Here is a 17,803-nt window from a genome sequence, read left to right on the forward strand (position 1 = left end):
CCAAAACAACCATTAAAACTGAGGTAGAAGTTTACCAATACAACCATTTATACTGAGGTAGAACTTTACCAAAACAACCATTAAAACTGAGGTAGAAGTTTACCAAAACAACCATTTATACTGAGGTAGAAGTTTACCAAAACAACCATTTATACTGAGGTAGAAGTTTACCAATACAACCATTAAAACTGAGGTAGAAGTTTACCAATACAACCATTTATACTGAGGTAGAAGTTTACCAAAACAACCATTAAAACTGAGGTAGAAGTTTACCAAAACAACCATTTATACTGAGGTAGAAGTTTACCAATACAACCATTTATACTGAGGTAGAAGTTTACCAAAACAACCATTTATACTGAGGTAGAAGTTTACCAAAACAACCATTAAAACTGAGGTAGAAGTTTACCAAAACAACCATTTATACTGAGGTAGAAGTTTACCAAAACAACTATTTATACTGAGGTTGAAATTTACCAAAACAACTATTTATACTGAGGTAGAAGTTTACCAAAACAACCATTTATACTGAGGTAGAAGTTTACCAAAACAACCATTCATACTGAGGTAGAAGTTTACCAAAACAACCATTTATACTAAGGTAGAAGTTTACCAAAACAACTATTTATACTGAGGTAGAAGTTTACCAATACAACCATTTATACTGAGGTAGAAGTTTACCAATACAACCATTTATACTGAGGTAGAAGTTTACCAATACAACCATTTATACTGAGGTAGAAGTTTACTAAAACAACCATTTATATTGAGGTAGAAGTTTACTAAAACAACCATTTATACTGAGGTAGAAGTTTACTAAAACAACCATTTATACTGAGGTAGAAGTTTACCAAAACAACCATTTATACTGAGGTAGAAGTTTACCAAAACAACCATTTATACTGAGGTAGAAGTTTACCAAAACAACCATTCATACTGAGGTAGAAGTTTACCAAAACAACCATTCATACCGAGGTAGAAGTTTACCAAAACAACCATTTATACCGAGGTAGAAGTTTACTAAAACAACCATTTATACTGAGGTAGAAGTTTACCAAAACAACCATTTATACTGAGGTTGAAGTTTACCAAAACAACCATTTATACTGAGGTAGAAGTTTACCAAAACAACCATTTATACTGAGGTAGAAGTTTACCAATACAACCATTTATACTGAGGTAGAAGTTTACTAAAACAACCATTTATATTGAGGTAGAAGTTTACTAAAACAACCATTTATACTGAGGTAGAAGTTTACCAAAACAACCATTAAAACTGAGGTAGAAGTTTACCAAAACAACCATTTATACCGAGGTAGAAGTTTACCAATACAACCATTTATACTGAGGTAGAAGTTTACCAAAACAACCATTTATACTGAGGTAGAAGTTTACCAATACAACCATTTATACTGAGGTAGAAGTTTACCAAAACAACCATTTATACTGAGGTAGAAGTTTACCAATACAACCATTTATACTGAGGTAGAAGTTTACCAAAACAACCATTTATACTGAGGTAGAAGTTTACCAAAACAACCATTAAAACTGAGGTAGAAGTTTACCAAAACAACCATTTATACTGAGGTAGAAGTTTACCAAAACAACTATTTATACTGAGGTTGAAGTTTACCAAAACAACTATTTATACTGAGGTAGAAGTTTACCAAAACAACCATTTATACTGAGGTAGAAGTTTACCAAAACAACCATTCATACTGAGGTAGAAGTTTACCAAAACAACCATTTATACTAAGGTAGAAGTTTACCAAAACAACCATTTATACTGAGGTAGAAGTTTACCAAAACAACCATTTATACTGAGGTAGAAGTTTACCAAAACAACTATTTTTACTGAGGTAGAAGTTTACCAAAACAACTATTTATACTGAGGTAGAAGTTTACTAAAACAACCATTTATACTGAGGTAGAAGTTTACCAAAACAACCATTAAAACTGAGGTAGAAGTTTACCAATACAACCATTTATACTGAGGTAGAAGTTTACCAAAAAAACCATTTATACTGAGGTAGAAGTTTACCAAAACAACCATTAAAACTGAGGTAGAAGTTTACCAATACAACCATTTATACTGAGGTAGAAGTTTACCAAAACAACCATTTATACCGAGGTAGAAGTTTACCAATACAACCATTTATACTGAGGTAGAAGTTTACCAAAACAACCATTTATACCGAGGTAGAAGTTTACCAATACAACCATTTATACTGAGGTAGAAGTTTACCAAAACAACCATTTATACTGAGGTAGAAGTTTACCAATACAACCATTTATACTGAGGTAGAAGTTTACCAAAACAACCATTTATACTGAGGTAGAAGTTTACCAATACAACCATTTATACTGAGGTAGAAGTTTACCAAAACAACCATTTATACTGAGGTAGAAGTTTACCAAAACAACCATTAAAACTGAGGTAGAAGTTTACCAAAACAACCATTTATACTGAGGTAGAAGTTTACCAAAACAACTATTTATACTGAGGTTGAAGTTTACCAAAACAACTATTTATACTGAGGTAGAAGTTTACCAAAACAACCATTTATACTGAGGTAGAAGTTTACCAAAACAACCATTCATACTGAGGTAGAAGTTTACCAAAACAACCATTTATACTAAGGTAGAAGTTTACCAAAACAACCATTTATACTGAGGTAGAAGTTTACCAAAACAACCATTTATACTGAGGTAGAAGTTTACCAAAACAACCATTTATACTGAGGTAGAAGTTTACCAAAACAACTATTTATACTGAGGTAGAAGTTTACTAAAACAACCATTTATACTGAGGTAGAAGTTTACCAAAACAACCATTTATACTGAGGTAGAAGTTTACCAATATAACCATTTATACTGAGATAGAAGTTTACCAATACAACCATTTATACTGAGGTAGAAGTTTACCAAAACAACTATTTATACTGAGGTAGAAGTTTACTAAAACAACCATTTATACTGAGGTAGAAGTTTACAAATACAACCATTTATACTGAGGTAGAAGTTTACCAAAACAACCATTTATACTGAGGTAGAAGTTTACCAAAACAACCATTTATACTGAGGTAGAAGTTTACCAATACAACCATTTATACTGAGGTAGAAGTTTACTAAAACAACCATTTATATTGAGGTAGAAGTTTACCAAAACAACCATTTATACTGAGGTAGAAGTTTACCAAAACAACCATTTATACTGAGGTAGAAGTTTACTAAAACAACCATTTATATTGAGGTAGAAGTTTACTAAAACAACCATTTATACTGAGGTAGAAGTTTACCAAAACAACCATTTATACCGAGGTAGAAGTTTACCAATACAACCATTTATACTGAGGTAGAAGTTTACCAATACAACCATTTATACTGAGGTAGAAGTTTACTAAAACAACCATTTATATTGAGGTAGAAGTTTACCAAAACAACCATTTATACTGAGGTAGAAGTTTACCAAAACAACCATTTATACTGAGGTTGAAGTTTACCAAAACAACCATTCATACTGAGGTAGAAGTTTACCAAAACAACCATTTATACCGAGGTAGAAGTTTACTAAAACAACCATTTATATTGAGGTAGAAGTTTACTAAAACAACCATTTATACTGAGGTAGAAGTTTACCAAAACAACCATTTATACTGAGGTTGAAGTTTACCAAAACAACCATTTATACTGAGGTAGAAGTTTACCAAAACAACCATTTATACTGAGGTTGAAGTTTACCAAAATAACCATTCATATTGTGGTAGAAGTTTACCAAAACAACCATTTATATTGAAGTAGAAGTTTACCAAAACAACCATTTATATTGAGGTAGAAGTTTACCAAAACAACCATTTATATTGAGGTAGAAGTTTACCAAAACAACCATTTATACTGAGGTAGAAGTTTACCAAAACAACCATTTATACTGAGGTTGAAGTTTACCAAAACAACCATTCATACTGAGGTGGAAGTTTACCAAAACAACCATTTATACTGAGGTAGAAGTTTACCAAAACAACCATTTATATTGAGGTAGAAGTTTACCAAAACAACCATTTATATTGAGGTAGAAGTTTACCAAAACAACCATTTATACTGAGGTAGAAGTTTACCAATACAACCATTTATACTGAGGTAGAAGTTTACCAAAACAACCATTCATACTGAGGTTGAAGTTTACCAAAACAACCATTTATACTGAGGTAGAAGTTTACCAAAACAACCATTTATACTGAGGTAGAAGTTTACCAAAAGAACCATTCATACTGAGGTTGAAGTTTACCAAAACAACTATTTATATTGAGGTTGAAGTTTACCAAAACAACCATTTATACTGAGGTAGAAGTTTACCAATACAACCATTTATACTGAGGTAGAAGTTTACCAAAACAACCATTTATATTGAGGTAGAAGTTTACCAAAACAACCATTTATACTGAGGTAGAAGTTTACCAAAACAACTATTTATACTGAGGTAGAAGTTTACCAAAACAACCATTTATACTGAGGTAGAAGTTTGCCAAAACAACCATTTATACTGAGGTAGAAGTTTACCAAAACAACCATTTATACTGAGGTAGAAGTTTATAAAATTTCTGGTTTGATATTTTAGTGGCAACATGAACTAGCAATTAAATGTTTCAGAACAAAAGTAAAATTCGCATTAATGTTTTTCCTGATTTGTAGGTTAGTTATTAATTAGAAATTGTAATTGTATGTGTACAATATTATGTGACAAAACAGAAACATGTTGTAAAAATAAAATAAAAGATAAACATAAACATCAAGCTTCAGCGTACAATAGAAAAAAATGATCATTCGTACCTTATAGCTAATTGTTTACTTACGTTTAAACAGTAAGAAACCTCATAGCTCAATGTTTACTTACGTTTAAACAGTAAGAAACCTCATAGCTCAATGTTTACTTACGTTTAAACAGTAAGAAACCTCATAGCTCAATGTTTACTTACGTTTAAACAGTAAGAAACCTCATAGCTGAATGTTTGCTTACGTTTAAATAGTAAGAAACCTCATAGCTCAATGTTTACTTACGTTTAAACAGTAAGAAACCTCATAGCTCAATGTTTACTTACGTTTAAACAGTAAGAAACCTCATAGCTCAATGTTTACTTACGTTTAAACAGTAAGAAACCTCATCGCTCAATGTTTACTTACGTTTAAACAGTAAGAAACCTCATAGCTCAATGTTTACTTACGTTTAAACAGTAAGTAACGGCGAAGCTCAGTGACGTACGTTTTAACTGTAAAAAATTACATATCTTAGTTTTATGTATATTTCAACTTAAGAAACTAAGTTCAATGTTTATGAACGTCTAACTGTAAGATACCACGAAATTCAATGGTTATATACGTTTTAACTATAAGTAACTAGTAGCTGAATGTTTATTGAAGTTTCAACCGTAAGAAACTACGTAGCTGAATGTTTATTGAAGTTTTAACTATAAGAAACTACGTAGCTGAATGTTTATTGAAGTTTTAACTATAAGAAACTACGTAGCTGAATGTTTATTGAAGTTTCAACCGTAAGAAACTACGTCGCTGAATGTTTATTGAAGTTTCAACCGTAAGAAACTACGTAGCTGAATGTTTATTGAAGTTTCAACCGTAAGAAACTACGTAGCTGAATGTTTATTGAAGTTTTAACTATAAGAAACTACGCAGCTGAATGTTTAGTGAAGTTTCAACCGTAAGAAACTACGTAGCTGAATGTTTATTGAAGTTTCAACCGTACGAAACTACGTAGCTGAATGTTTATTGAAGTTTTAACTATAAGAAACTACGTAGCTGAATGTTTATTGAAGTTTTAACTATAAGAAACTACGTAGTTTATTGAAGTTTTAACTATAAGAAACTGCGTAGCTGAATGTTTATTGAAGTTTCAACCGTAAGAAACTCATTGTATTAGATGCTAGAAGTTAGGTGAGTAAAGATATCCGTTATAACAAGCTTTAGAGTTTTATCGTCATGTTAAAGTTCATCACGAGGTCGGATTTGGGGTCACAGTAAACCAAATTTAAATCGTTTTCCATTATTTATATTTATATTTACACTGATACTGATACTATAAGAACAATTATTTTAATAGTAGTACGTGTATTTGTACGTACACCGTATTCTTTGACTTTTAGCAATTTGCACAGTATTTCCCTATTTTCAGTACAGTTGTGTATTTCGTGTGTCCCCGAGGTGTCTTTCCAGTGACAATCTCCCTTCTAAGAAATATCCACATCGGACACACAAGAAGCAGAGCAGGTTGTCTGGTGATTTTTCTTCTTGTCACCTTACAAGAAGTAAAAGGCGGGGGATACGGGAGATATTGGTTGGAAGAACCAGTCAGTACCAAGGAGGGCAATTTGTGTCAAACTAGCCAGGCGGAAAAGAGAGGGCGTGACATAGTTAACAGAGTGTCTTTAGTGTGCTCGTCTGACAGAACGAACTTTGTGAAACAGAGAAGTGAGTGCATCGAATGTTTGTTCTAATATCCAAGAACACTCTGTTTTACAGATTATGCCACACCAAAGTGTCCTTCTGTAAGACCAACAAATGTTTATCTGACTAAAGTGTCCTTATTCTACGGTTGATTTAACTGTTTTATGGCACAAAACAGTTAGGCTATCTGTGCCAACCTTATTCTACAATACCAACGACTAAATGTTTACATCTGACTGAAGTGTCATTTTGTTAAAAGTGATTTTTATTTAAGTGGTGGAGAGATGAGGAACATTTCTCATTAAATACGTTATTTATCAGCTGGACAACCTGTTGAACTCTGAACCTTACAAACGTCTCTAGTGACAACTGTCCCTGATGTAAAATGCGATTCAGTCTATACGCCCTAAAGACTCAGTGGCGTGATGTTGAAGTCAGCTCAAAGCATGTTTATTCTAGGTAGTGTGAAAGTAAAATAGATTATTTTCTATGACACAGAAGGTAACGTCATTAAGACACTAAACACTAAGCATCACAACTTTAAGTACGTTGACAGTATTCAAAATTCATTACTTCCTCTGTATTAGCTGTAATTAAAATGTATATTTAAGTTAGAGACTAATAAGTGATCTACAGCGACTCTGGTGGTGAAATTTCAAACTGCTAGTTCATGGCATTCAATCCCAGACATCAGCAGTGATACGCTAACAAAAATTTATATTTAATACAGTTTGAGTCACAAAATGGGACTTACCGTAGTCACAAATGTTTTATTTAAAAATTATCTAACACTCCAGAGACGTAATATCAATAAGCGAAACAGCGCGAATAGAGATCCAATGGATTTAGGTTGTTACGAGACGCTGAGAATCTAATTTTGTTGTAACTAAAAACATTAACCAGTTAAATACCTCGTCAACAACAAATCATCATACGATTTCTCAGTTCATGGTTGTCACTTTAAATACGGGGACACACAAAATATGCTCACGGTTCCGATTTCAGCGCCACATGCACCGCAACTTGTATTCATGGTTTTGTCAGAGTTGTTTTTTTTTTATATTTTCTAAAATTTTCATTATTTATTTAAGGTATATGTAGATATAATAAACCTTGAAAAATGAAATACCTTCTTCTTATTTCTCACTTCGATTTTAAGGTCAGATAGGGGACATTTTCTTTCCATCATATTTTAACGCAACATCATGACGTCACAAAAGAGAGTTGATCCGTCCAGTCCATTACCACGTGCTCGCGCTTTAGAAGTTGTTGAAAAGTCTCACGGCAGATTTTCGGTTTTTCGTTTGAAATGTCTCTGCTTGACGGACCGGAAGTTTAGGAACAGCATTTGCACGAGAAAGCGGTCCCGAAAGTCGGTGAGACCAGGGATGTGTACAGGATAACTGATGTATACTACAATGGAATATAAAAAAGACCGGCTAAAATGTACTTTACGTCGATTATTCAACGCAACCTAAATGTCGACGCTTTATACATTCAGCTTCTATACAATAGATTGTCTTATGAATGGAACGCACGTGTTTCTTGTGTTGTCTATTTCCTTTAGCAACGTTACGTCTCTGGTTCTTACTGGTTACGTGAGAATCTATGAAACCTCTCTAACCCTTCCTTTACTAACAACTTCTTTAACGTTCTCGTAATTTTCCTTCACATCACTGAGCATAACATTTACTGGTGCATTTCGGGTAATCTTTATGAAATATGAAACTTTGAAATGTCTTTATCTGAGCTATGATTGGTTTGTAGATGGATAAAGTCTTTATCTGAGCTATGATTGGTTTGTAGATGGATAAAGTCTTTATCTAAGCTATGATAGGTTTGTAGATGGTTAAAGTCTTTATCTGAGCTATGATTGGTTTGTAGATGGATAAAGTCTTCACCTGAACTATGATTAGTTTTGTAGATGGATAAAGTCTTCACCTGAACTATGATTGGTTTGTAGATGGATAAAGTCTTCACCTGAACTATGATTGTTTTTGTAGAAAATGGTTAAAGTTGAATTTGAACTGTTCTTTGTGTTGTAAAAGATGGTTGAACTGTTCTTTGTGTTGTGAAGATGGTTGAACTGTTCTTTGTGTTGTGAAAGATGGTTGAACTGTTCTTTGTGTTGTGGAAGATGGTTGAACTATTCTTTGTGTTGTGGAAGATGGTTGAACTGTTCTTTGTGTTGTGGAAGATGGTTGAATATTTCTTCCCAAAATTAAATATTCAGATTATCTCTACAAATAAAAGGTATCATTTTAAGTAAATGTACAATGTTCTTTGTTTTTTTATATATTTATCGAGTCACGATATTGGTTTAAACTGTAGGTTAATTTACGTCTAGGCGAACAACGAAGATGGTGTTAAATAAGCACTTGTGACGTTACTGACTCCTTTGGAATGTGAAACCCGTTATTAAGAACATATATTATCTCTCTTTCACTTTAGTATTTACTCAGTAAAGTCTTCATTATATTCTTACTTTTCAACAGCTATTTTTATTATTCCAAATGTGCTTTCAATGTGTCTACATTTGTCATGTGTCAACAATTTGTATAAAAAGGTAGATATACAAAACACAAAAATATCTGGTTCACTATCGACGAACACTGATGATGGGTTATAATCTACAATTACCGATGTACCATTCAGTACCAGCAAGACCCGAAATCACCAAGTTGTGTTTCTATCTTACACTGAGTATACTGTTTTTATCTACTAGAACATTTAGTATAAAAAGAAATCAAAATACCTGGTTGAAATTACTCACTTTAAATAAATAAAGGTCCCCAACAGTAAGTAATTAGTTGAAAAGCTAATAAATGATTTGTTTAAAGTTTATATTTGTCTCCTTTTCTCCTGGGATGCTATAAACTGCATAAGTGAAGCCTACACCACTCTATCAGCTTACAGTTCAAGATAATAAAATAGTAAGGTAAAATGTGCCTAGTACGTCAGAGATGCAATCAATAATTCTATTAAAACGACAGTTCAGATGTCACATAATAATACGGTGAAGAGGTCATGTCGTGACAACACATTGTCTTATCTCATCCAGATATAATACGGTGAAGAGGTCATGTCGTGACAACACATTGTCTTATCTCATCCAGATATAATACGGTGAAGAGGTCATGTCGTGACAACACATTGTCTTATTCAGATATAATACGGTGAAGAGGTCATGTCTTGACAACACATTGTCTTATCTCATCCAGATATAATACGGTGAAGAGTTCATGTCGTGACAACACATTGTCTTATCCAGATATAATACGGTGAAGAGGTCATGTCGTGACAACACATTGTCTTATCTCATCCAGATATAATACGGTGAAGAGGTCATGTCGTGACAACACATTGATTATCTCATCCAGATATAATACGGTGAAGAGGTCATGTCGTGACAACACATTGTCTTATCCAGATATAATACTGTGAAGAGGTCATGTCGTGTCAACACATTGTCTCATCCAGATATAATACGGTGAAGAGGTCATGTCGTGACAACACATTGATTATCTCATCCAGATATAATACGGTAAAGAGGTCATGTCGTGACAACACATTGTCTCAACCAGATATAATACAGTGAAGAGGTCATGTCGTGACAACACATTGCCTTATCCAGATTAAACTGCATCTCTCCATATGTGTTAGCAAAATATTTTCTTTTCCATTTTAAGAAACATTAGTTTGAAATTATATGGAAAGTCGGGCAATAACACTGTATCAATACACGGAAATACGTTGAATAGCTGTCCATCTGTGACGAAATATGAACAGTGTTAAGTTCTAAATTAAATCTGATAAAACAAGTCTCCTGTACATCATACTGTTACAGTGTTAAGTATATCTGATGAAACAAGTCTCCTGTTCGTTGTACTGTAACAGTTTCAAGTATATGTGATGAAACAGGTCTCCTTTTGGTTGTACTGTGACAGTGTTAAGTATATCTAATGAAACAAGTCTCCTGTACATGATACTGTGACAGTGTTAAGTATATCTCATGAAACAACTCTCCTGTACAGGATACTGTGACAGTGTTAAGTATATCTAATGAAAGAAGTCTCCTGTACATGATACTGTGACAGTGTAAAGTATATCTGATGAAACAAGTCTCCTGTACACGATACTGTGACAGTGTTAAGTATATCTAATGAAACAGGTCTCCTCTTGATTATACTGTAACAGTGTTAAGTATATGTGATGAAACAAGTCTAGTGTACTTGATACTGTAACAGTGTTAAGTATATCTCATGAAACAAGTCTCCTGTTCGTTGTACTGTAACAGTTTCAAGTATATGTGATGAAACAGGTCTCCTATAGGTTGTACTGTGACAGTGTTAAGTATATCTAATGAAACAACTCTCCTGTACATTATACTGTGACAGTGTTAAGTATATCTGATGAAACAACTCTCCTGTACATGATACTGTAACAGTGTTAAGTATATCTAATGAAACAAGTCTCCTGTACATGATACTGTAACAGTGTCAAGTATATCTCATGAAACAACTCTCCTGTACATGATACTGTGACAGTGTTAAGTATATCTAATGAAACAGGTCTCCTGTACATGATACTGTTACAGTGTCAAGTATATGTGATGAAACAAGTCTCCTGTACATGATACTGTGACAGTGTTAAGTATATCTAATGAAAGAACTCTAATGTACATGATACTGTGACAGTGTTAAGTATATCTAATGAAACAACTCTCCTGTACATGATACTGTAACAGTAGTTAAGTATATCTAATGAAACAAGTCTCCTGTACATGATACTGTAACAGTGTCAAGTATATCTCATGAAACAACTCTCCTGTACATGATACTGTAACAGTGTTAAGTATATCTCATGAAACAACTCTCCTGTACATGATACTGTGACAGTGTTAAGTATATCTAATGAAACAGGTCTACTGTACTTGATACTGTAACAGTGTTAAGTATATCTAATGAAACAGGTCTACTGTACTTGATACTGTAACAGTGTTAAGTATATCTTATGAAACAACTCTCCTGTACATGATACTGTGACAGTGTTAAGTATATCTAATGAAACAGGTCTACTGTACTTGATACTGTAACAGTGTTAAGTATATCTAATGAATCAACTCTCCTGTACATGATACTGTGACAGTGTCAAGTATATGTGATGAATCAACTCTCCTGTACACGATACTGTGACAGTGTTAAGTATATCTAATGAAACAACTCTCCTGTACATGATATTGTGACAGTGAAAAGTATATCTAATGAAACAACTCTCCTGTACATGATATTGTGACAGTGTTAAGTATATCTAATGAAACAACTCTCCTGTACATGATACTGTGACAGTGTTAAGTATATCTAATGAAACAACTCTCCTGTACATGATACTCTTACAGTGTCAAGTATATGTGATGAAACAAGTCTCCTGTACATGATACTGTGACAGTGTTAAGTATATCTAATGAAACAACTCTAATGTACATGATACTGTGACAGTGTTAAGTATATCTAATGAAACAACTCTCCTGTACATGATACTGTAACAGTGTTAAGTATATCTAATGAAACAAGTCTCCTGTACATGATACTGTAACAGTGTCAAGTATATCTCATGAAACAACTCTCCTGTACATGATACTGTGACAGTGTTAGGTATATCTAATGAATCAACTCTCCTGTACATGATACTGTGACAGTGTCAAGTATATGTGATGAATCAACTCTCCTGTACACGATACTGTGACAGTGTTAAGTATATCTAATGAAACAACTCTCCTGTACATGATACTGTGATAGTGTTAAGTATATCTAATGAATCAACTCTCCTGTACATGATACTGTGACAGTGCTAAGTATATCTAATGAAACAACTCTCCTGTACATGATACTGTGATAGTGTTAAGTATATCTAATGAATCAACTCTCCTGTACATGATACTGTGACAGTGCTAAGTATATCTAATGAAACAACTCTCCTGTACACGATACTGTGACAGTGTTAAGTATATCTAATGAAACAACTCTCCTGTACATGATATTGTGACAGTGTTAAGTATATCTAATGAAACAAGTCTCCTGTACATGATACTGTAACAGTGTCAAGTATATCTCATGAAACAACTCTCCTGTACATGATACTGTGACAGTGTTAAGTATATCTAATGAAACAGGTCTACTGTACTTGATACTGTAACAGTGTTAAGTATATCTTATGAAACAACTCTCCTGTACATGATACTGTGACAGTGTTAAGTATATCTAATGAAACAAGTCTCCTGTACATGATACTGTAACAGTGTTAAGTATATCTCATGAAACAACTCTCCTGTACATGATACTGTGACAGTGTTAAGTATATCTAATGAAACAACTCTCCTGTACAGGATACTGTGACAGTGTTAAGTATATCTAATGAAAGAAGTCTCCTGTACATGATACTGTGACAGTGTAAAGTATATCTGATGAAACAAGTCTCCTGTACACGATACTGTGACAGTGTTAAGTATATCTAATGAAACAGGTCTCCTCTTGATTATACTGTAACAGTGTTAAGTATATGTGATGAAACAAGTCTAGTGTACTTGATACTGTAACAGTGTTAAGTATATCTCATGAAACAAGTCTCCTGTTCGTTGTACTGTAACAGTTTCAAGTATATGTGATGAAACAGGTCTCCTATAGGTTGTACTGTGACAGTGTTAAGTATATCTAATGAAACAACTCTCCTGTACATTATACTGTGACAGTGTTAAGTATATCTGATGAAACAACTCTCCTGTACATGATACTGTAACAGTGTTAAGTATATCTAATGAAACAAGTCTCCTGTACATGATACTGTAACAGTGTCAAGTATATCTCATGAAACAACTCTCCTGTACATGATACTGTGACAGTGTTAAGTATATCTAATGAAACAGGTCTCCTGTACATGATACTGTTACAGTGTCAAGTATATGTGATGAAACAAGTCTCCTGTACATGATACTGTGACAGTGTTAAGTATATCTAATGAAAGAACTCTAATGTACATGATACTGTGACAGTGTTAAGTATATCTAATGAAACAACTCTCCTGTACATGATACTGTAACAGTAGTTAAGTATATCTAATGAAACAAGTCTCCTGTACATGATACTGTAACAGTGTCAAGTATATCTCATGAAACAACTCTCCTGTACATGATACTGTAACAGTGTTAAGTATATCTCATGAAACAACTCTCCTGTACATGATACTGTGACAGTGTTAAGTATATCTAATGAAACAGGTCTACTGTACTTGATACTGTAACAGTGTTAAGTATATCTAATGAAACAGGTCTACTGTACTTGATACTGTAACAGTGTTAAGTATATCTTATGAAACAACTCTCCTGTACATGATACTGTGACAGTGTTAAGTATATCTAATGAAACAGGTCTACTGTACTTGATACTGTAACAGTGTTAAGTATATCTAATGAATCAACTCTCCTGTACATGATACTGTGACAGTGTCAAGTATATGTGATGAATCAACTCTCCTGTACACGATACTGTGACAGTGTTAAATATATCTAATGAAACAACTCTCCTGTACATGATATTGTGACAGTGAAAAGTATATCTGATGAAACAACTCTCCTGTACATGATACTGTGACAGTGTTAAGTATATCTAATGAAACAACTCTCCTGTACATGATACTGTGACAGTGTTAAGTATATCTAATGAAACAACTCTCCTGTACATGATACTCTTACAGTGTCAAGTATATGTGATGAAACAAGTCTCCTGTACATGATACTGTGACAGTGTTAAGTATATCTAATGAAACAACTCTAATGTACATGATACTGTGACAGTGTTAAGTATATCTAATGAAACAACTCTCCTGTACATGATACTGTAACAGTGTTAAGTATATCTAATGAAACAAGTCTCCTGTACATGATACTGTAACAGTGTCAAGTATATCTCATGAAACAACTCTCCTGTACATGATACTGTGACAGTGTTAGGTATATCTAAAGAAACAGGTCTACTGCACTTGATACTGTAACAGTGTTAAGTATATCTTATGAAGCAACTCTCCTGTACATGATACTGTGACAGTGTTAAGTATATCTAATGAAACAGGTCTACTGTACTTGATACTGTAACAGTGTTAAGTATATCTGATTAAACAACTCTCCTGTACATGATACTGTAACAGTGTTAAGTATATCTCATGAAACAACTCTCCTGTACATGATACTGTGACAGTGTCAAGTATATCTAATGAAACAACTCTCCTGTACTTGATACTGTGACAGTGTTAAGTATATCTAATGAATCAACTCTCCTGTACATGATACTGTGACAGTGTCAAGTATATGTGATGAATCAACTCTCCTGTACACGATACTGTGACAGTGTTAAGTATATCTAATGAAACAACTCTCCTGTACATGATACTGTGATAGTGTTAAGTATATCTAATGAATCAACTCTCCTGTACATGATACTGTGACAGTGCTAAGTATATCTAATGAAACAACTCTCCTGTACACGATACTGTGACAGTGTTAAGTATATCTAATGAAACAACTCTCCTGTACATGATATTGTGACAGTGTTAAGTATATCTAATGAAACAAGTCTCCTGTACATGATACTGTAACAGTGTCAAGTATATCTCATGAAACAACTCTCCTGTACATGATACTGTGACATTGTTAAGTATATCTAATGAAACAGGTCTACTGTACTTGATACTGTAACAGTGTTAAGTATATCTTATGAAACAACTCTCCTGTACATGATACTGTGACAGTGTTAAGTATATCTAATGAAACAGGTCTACTGTACTTGATACTGTAACAGTGTTAAGTATATCTGATGAAACAACTCTCCTGTACATGATACTGTAACAGTGTTAAGTATATCTTATGAAACAACTCTCCTGTACATGATACTGTGACAGTGTTAAGTATATCTAATGAAACAGGTCTACTGTACTTGATACTGTAACAGTGTTAAGTATATCTAATGAAACAAGTCTACTGTACATGATACTGTGATAGTGTTAAGTATATCTAATGAAACAACTCTCCTGTACATTATACTGTGACAGTGTCAAGTATATGTGATGAATCAACTCTCCTGTACACGATACTGTGACAGTGTTAAGTATATCTAATGAAACAACTCTCCTGTACATGATATTGTGACAGTGAAAAGTATATCTGATGAAACAACTTTCCTGTACATGATACTGTGACAGTGTTAAGTATATCTAATGAAACAACTCTCCTGTACATGATACTGTGACAGTGTTAAGTATATCTAATGAAACAACTCTCCTGTACATGATACTGTTACAGTGTCAAGTATATGTGATGAAACAAGTCTCCTGTACATGATACTGTGACAGTGTTAAGTATATCTAATGAAACAACTCTAATGTACATGATACTGTGACAGTGTTAAGTATATCTAATGAAACAACTCTCCTGTACATGATACTGTAACAGTGTTAAGTATATCTAATGAAACAAGTCTCCTGTACATGATACTGTAACAGTGTCAAGTATATCTCATGAAACAACTCTCCTGTACATGATACTGTGACAGTGTTAAGTATATCTAATGAAACAGGTCTACTGTACTTGATACTGTAACAGTGTTAAGTATATCTTATGAAACAACTCTCCTGTACATGATACTGTGACAGTGTTAAGTATATCTAATGAAACAGGTCTACTGTACTTGATACTGTAACAGTGTTAAGTATATCTGATGAAACAACTCTCCTGTACATGATACTGTAACAGTGTTAGGTATATCTTATGAAACAACTCTCCTGTACATGATACTGTGACAGTGTTAAGAATATCTAATGAAACAGGTCTACTGTACTTGATACTGTAACAGTGTTAAGTATATCTAATGAAACAAGTCTACTGTACTTGATACTTAGCAGTGTTAAGTATATCTAATGAAACAACTCTCCTGTACATGATACTGTGACAGTGTCAAGTATATCTAATGAAACAACTCTCCTGTACTTGATACTGTGACAGTGTTAAGTATATCTAATAAAACAACTCTCCTGTACATGATACTGTGACAGTGTCAAGTATATGTGATGAAACAAGTCTCCTGTACATGATACTGTGATAGTGTTAAGTATATCTAATGAAACAACTCTCCTGTGCATGATACTGTGCCAGTGTCAAGTATATGTGATGAAAGAAGTCTCCTGTACATGATACTGTGACAGTGTTAAGTATATCTAATGAAACAATTCTCCAGTACAAGATACTGTAAAAGTGTTAAGTATACCTAATGAAACAAGTCTCCTGTAGATTATACCGTAACAGTGTTAAGTATATCTAATGAAAGAAGTGTCCTGTACATGATACTGTAACAGTGTTAAGTATCTCTAATAAAACAAGTCTCCTGTTTGTTGTACTGTAACAGTGTCAAGTATATGTGATGAAACAAGTCTAGTGTACTTGATACTGTAACAGTGTTAAGTATATCTCATGAAACAAGTCTCCTGTTCGTTGTACTGTAACAGTTTCAAGTATATGTGATGAAACAGGTCTCCTATAGGTTGTACTGTGACAGTGTTAAGTATATCTGATGAAACAACTCTCCTGTACATTATACTGTGACAGTGTTAAGTATATCAAATGAATCAACTCTCCTGTACACGATACTGTGACAGTGTTAAGTATATCTAATGAATCAACTCTCCTGTACACGATACTGTGACAGTGTTAAGTATATCTAATGAAACAACTCTCCTGTACACGATACTGTGACAGTGTTAAGTATATCTAATGAATCAACTCTCCTGTACACGATACTGTGACAGTGTCAAGTATATGTGATGAAACAAGTCTTCTGTACATGATACTGTGATAGTGTTAAGTATATCTAATGAAACAACTTTCCTGTACATGATACTGTGCCAGTGTCAAGTATATGTGATGAAAGAAGTCTCCTGTACATGATACTGTGACAGTGTTAAGTATATCTAATGAAACAATTCTCCTGTACAAGATACTGTAAAAGTGTTAAGTATACCTAATGAAACAAGTCTCCTGTAGATTATACTGTAACAGTGTTAAGTATATCTAATGAAAGAAGTGTCCTGTACATGATACTGTAACAGTGTTAAGTATCTCTAATAAAACAAGTCTCCTGTTTGTTGTACTGTAACAGTGTCAAGTATATGTGATGAAACAAGTCTAGTGTACTTGATACTGTAACAGTGTTAAGTATATCTCATGAAACAAGTCTCCTGTTCGTTGTACTGTAACAGTTTCAAGTATATGTGATGAAACAGGTCTCCTATAGGTTGTACTGTGACAGTG

General features: G+C 33.5%; 1 protein-coding gene across 2 annotated transcripts in view; it reads left to right on the plus strand.

The window, feature by feature from the left end:
• Positions 1-17,803, plus strand: part of LOC143228626 (uncharacterized) — a 123,919-nt gene that overhangs the window by 22,772 nt on the left and 83,344 nt on the right. The gene's annotated exons all lie outside the window — the stretch shown is intronic.

The sequence above is a fragment of the Tachypleus tridentatus genome, chromosome 10 (assembly GCF_004210375.1).
Source record: "Tachypleus tridentatus isolate NWPU-2018 chromosome 10, ASM421037v1, whole genome shotgun sequence".
NCBI lineage: Eukaryota > Metazoa > Arthropoda > Merostomata > Xiphosura > Limulidae > Tachypleus > Tachypleus tridentatus.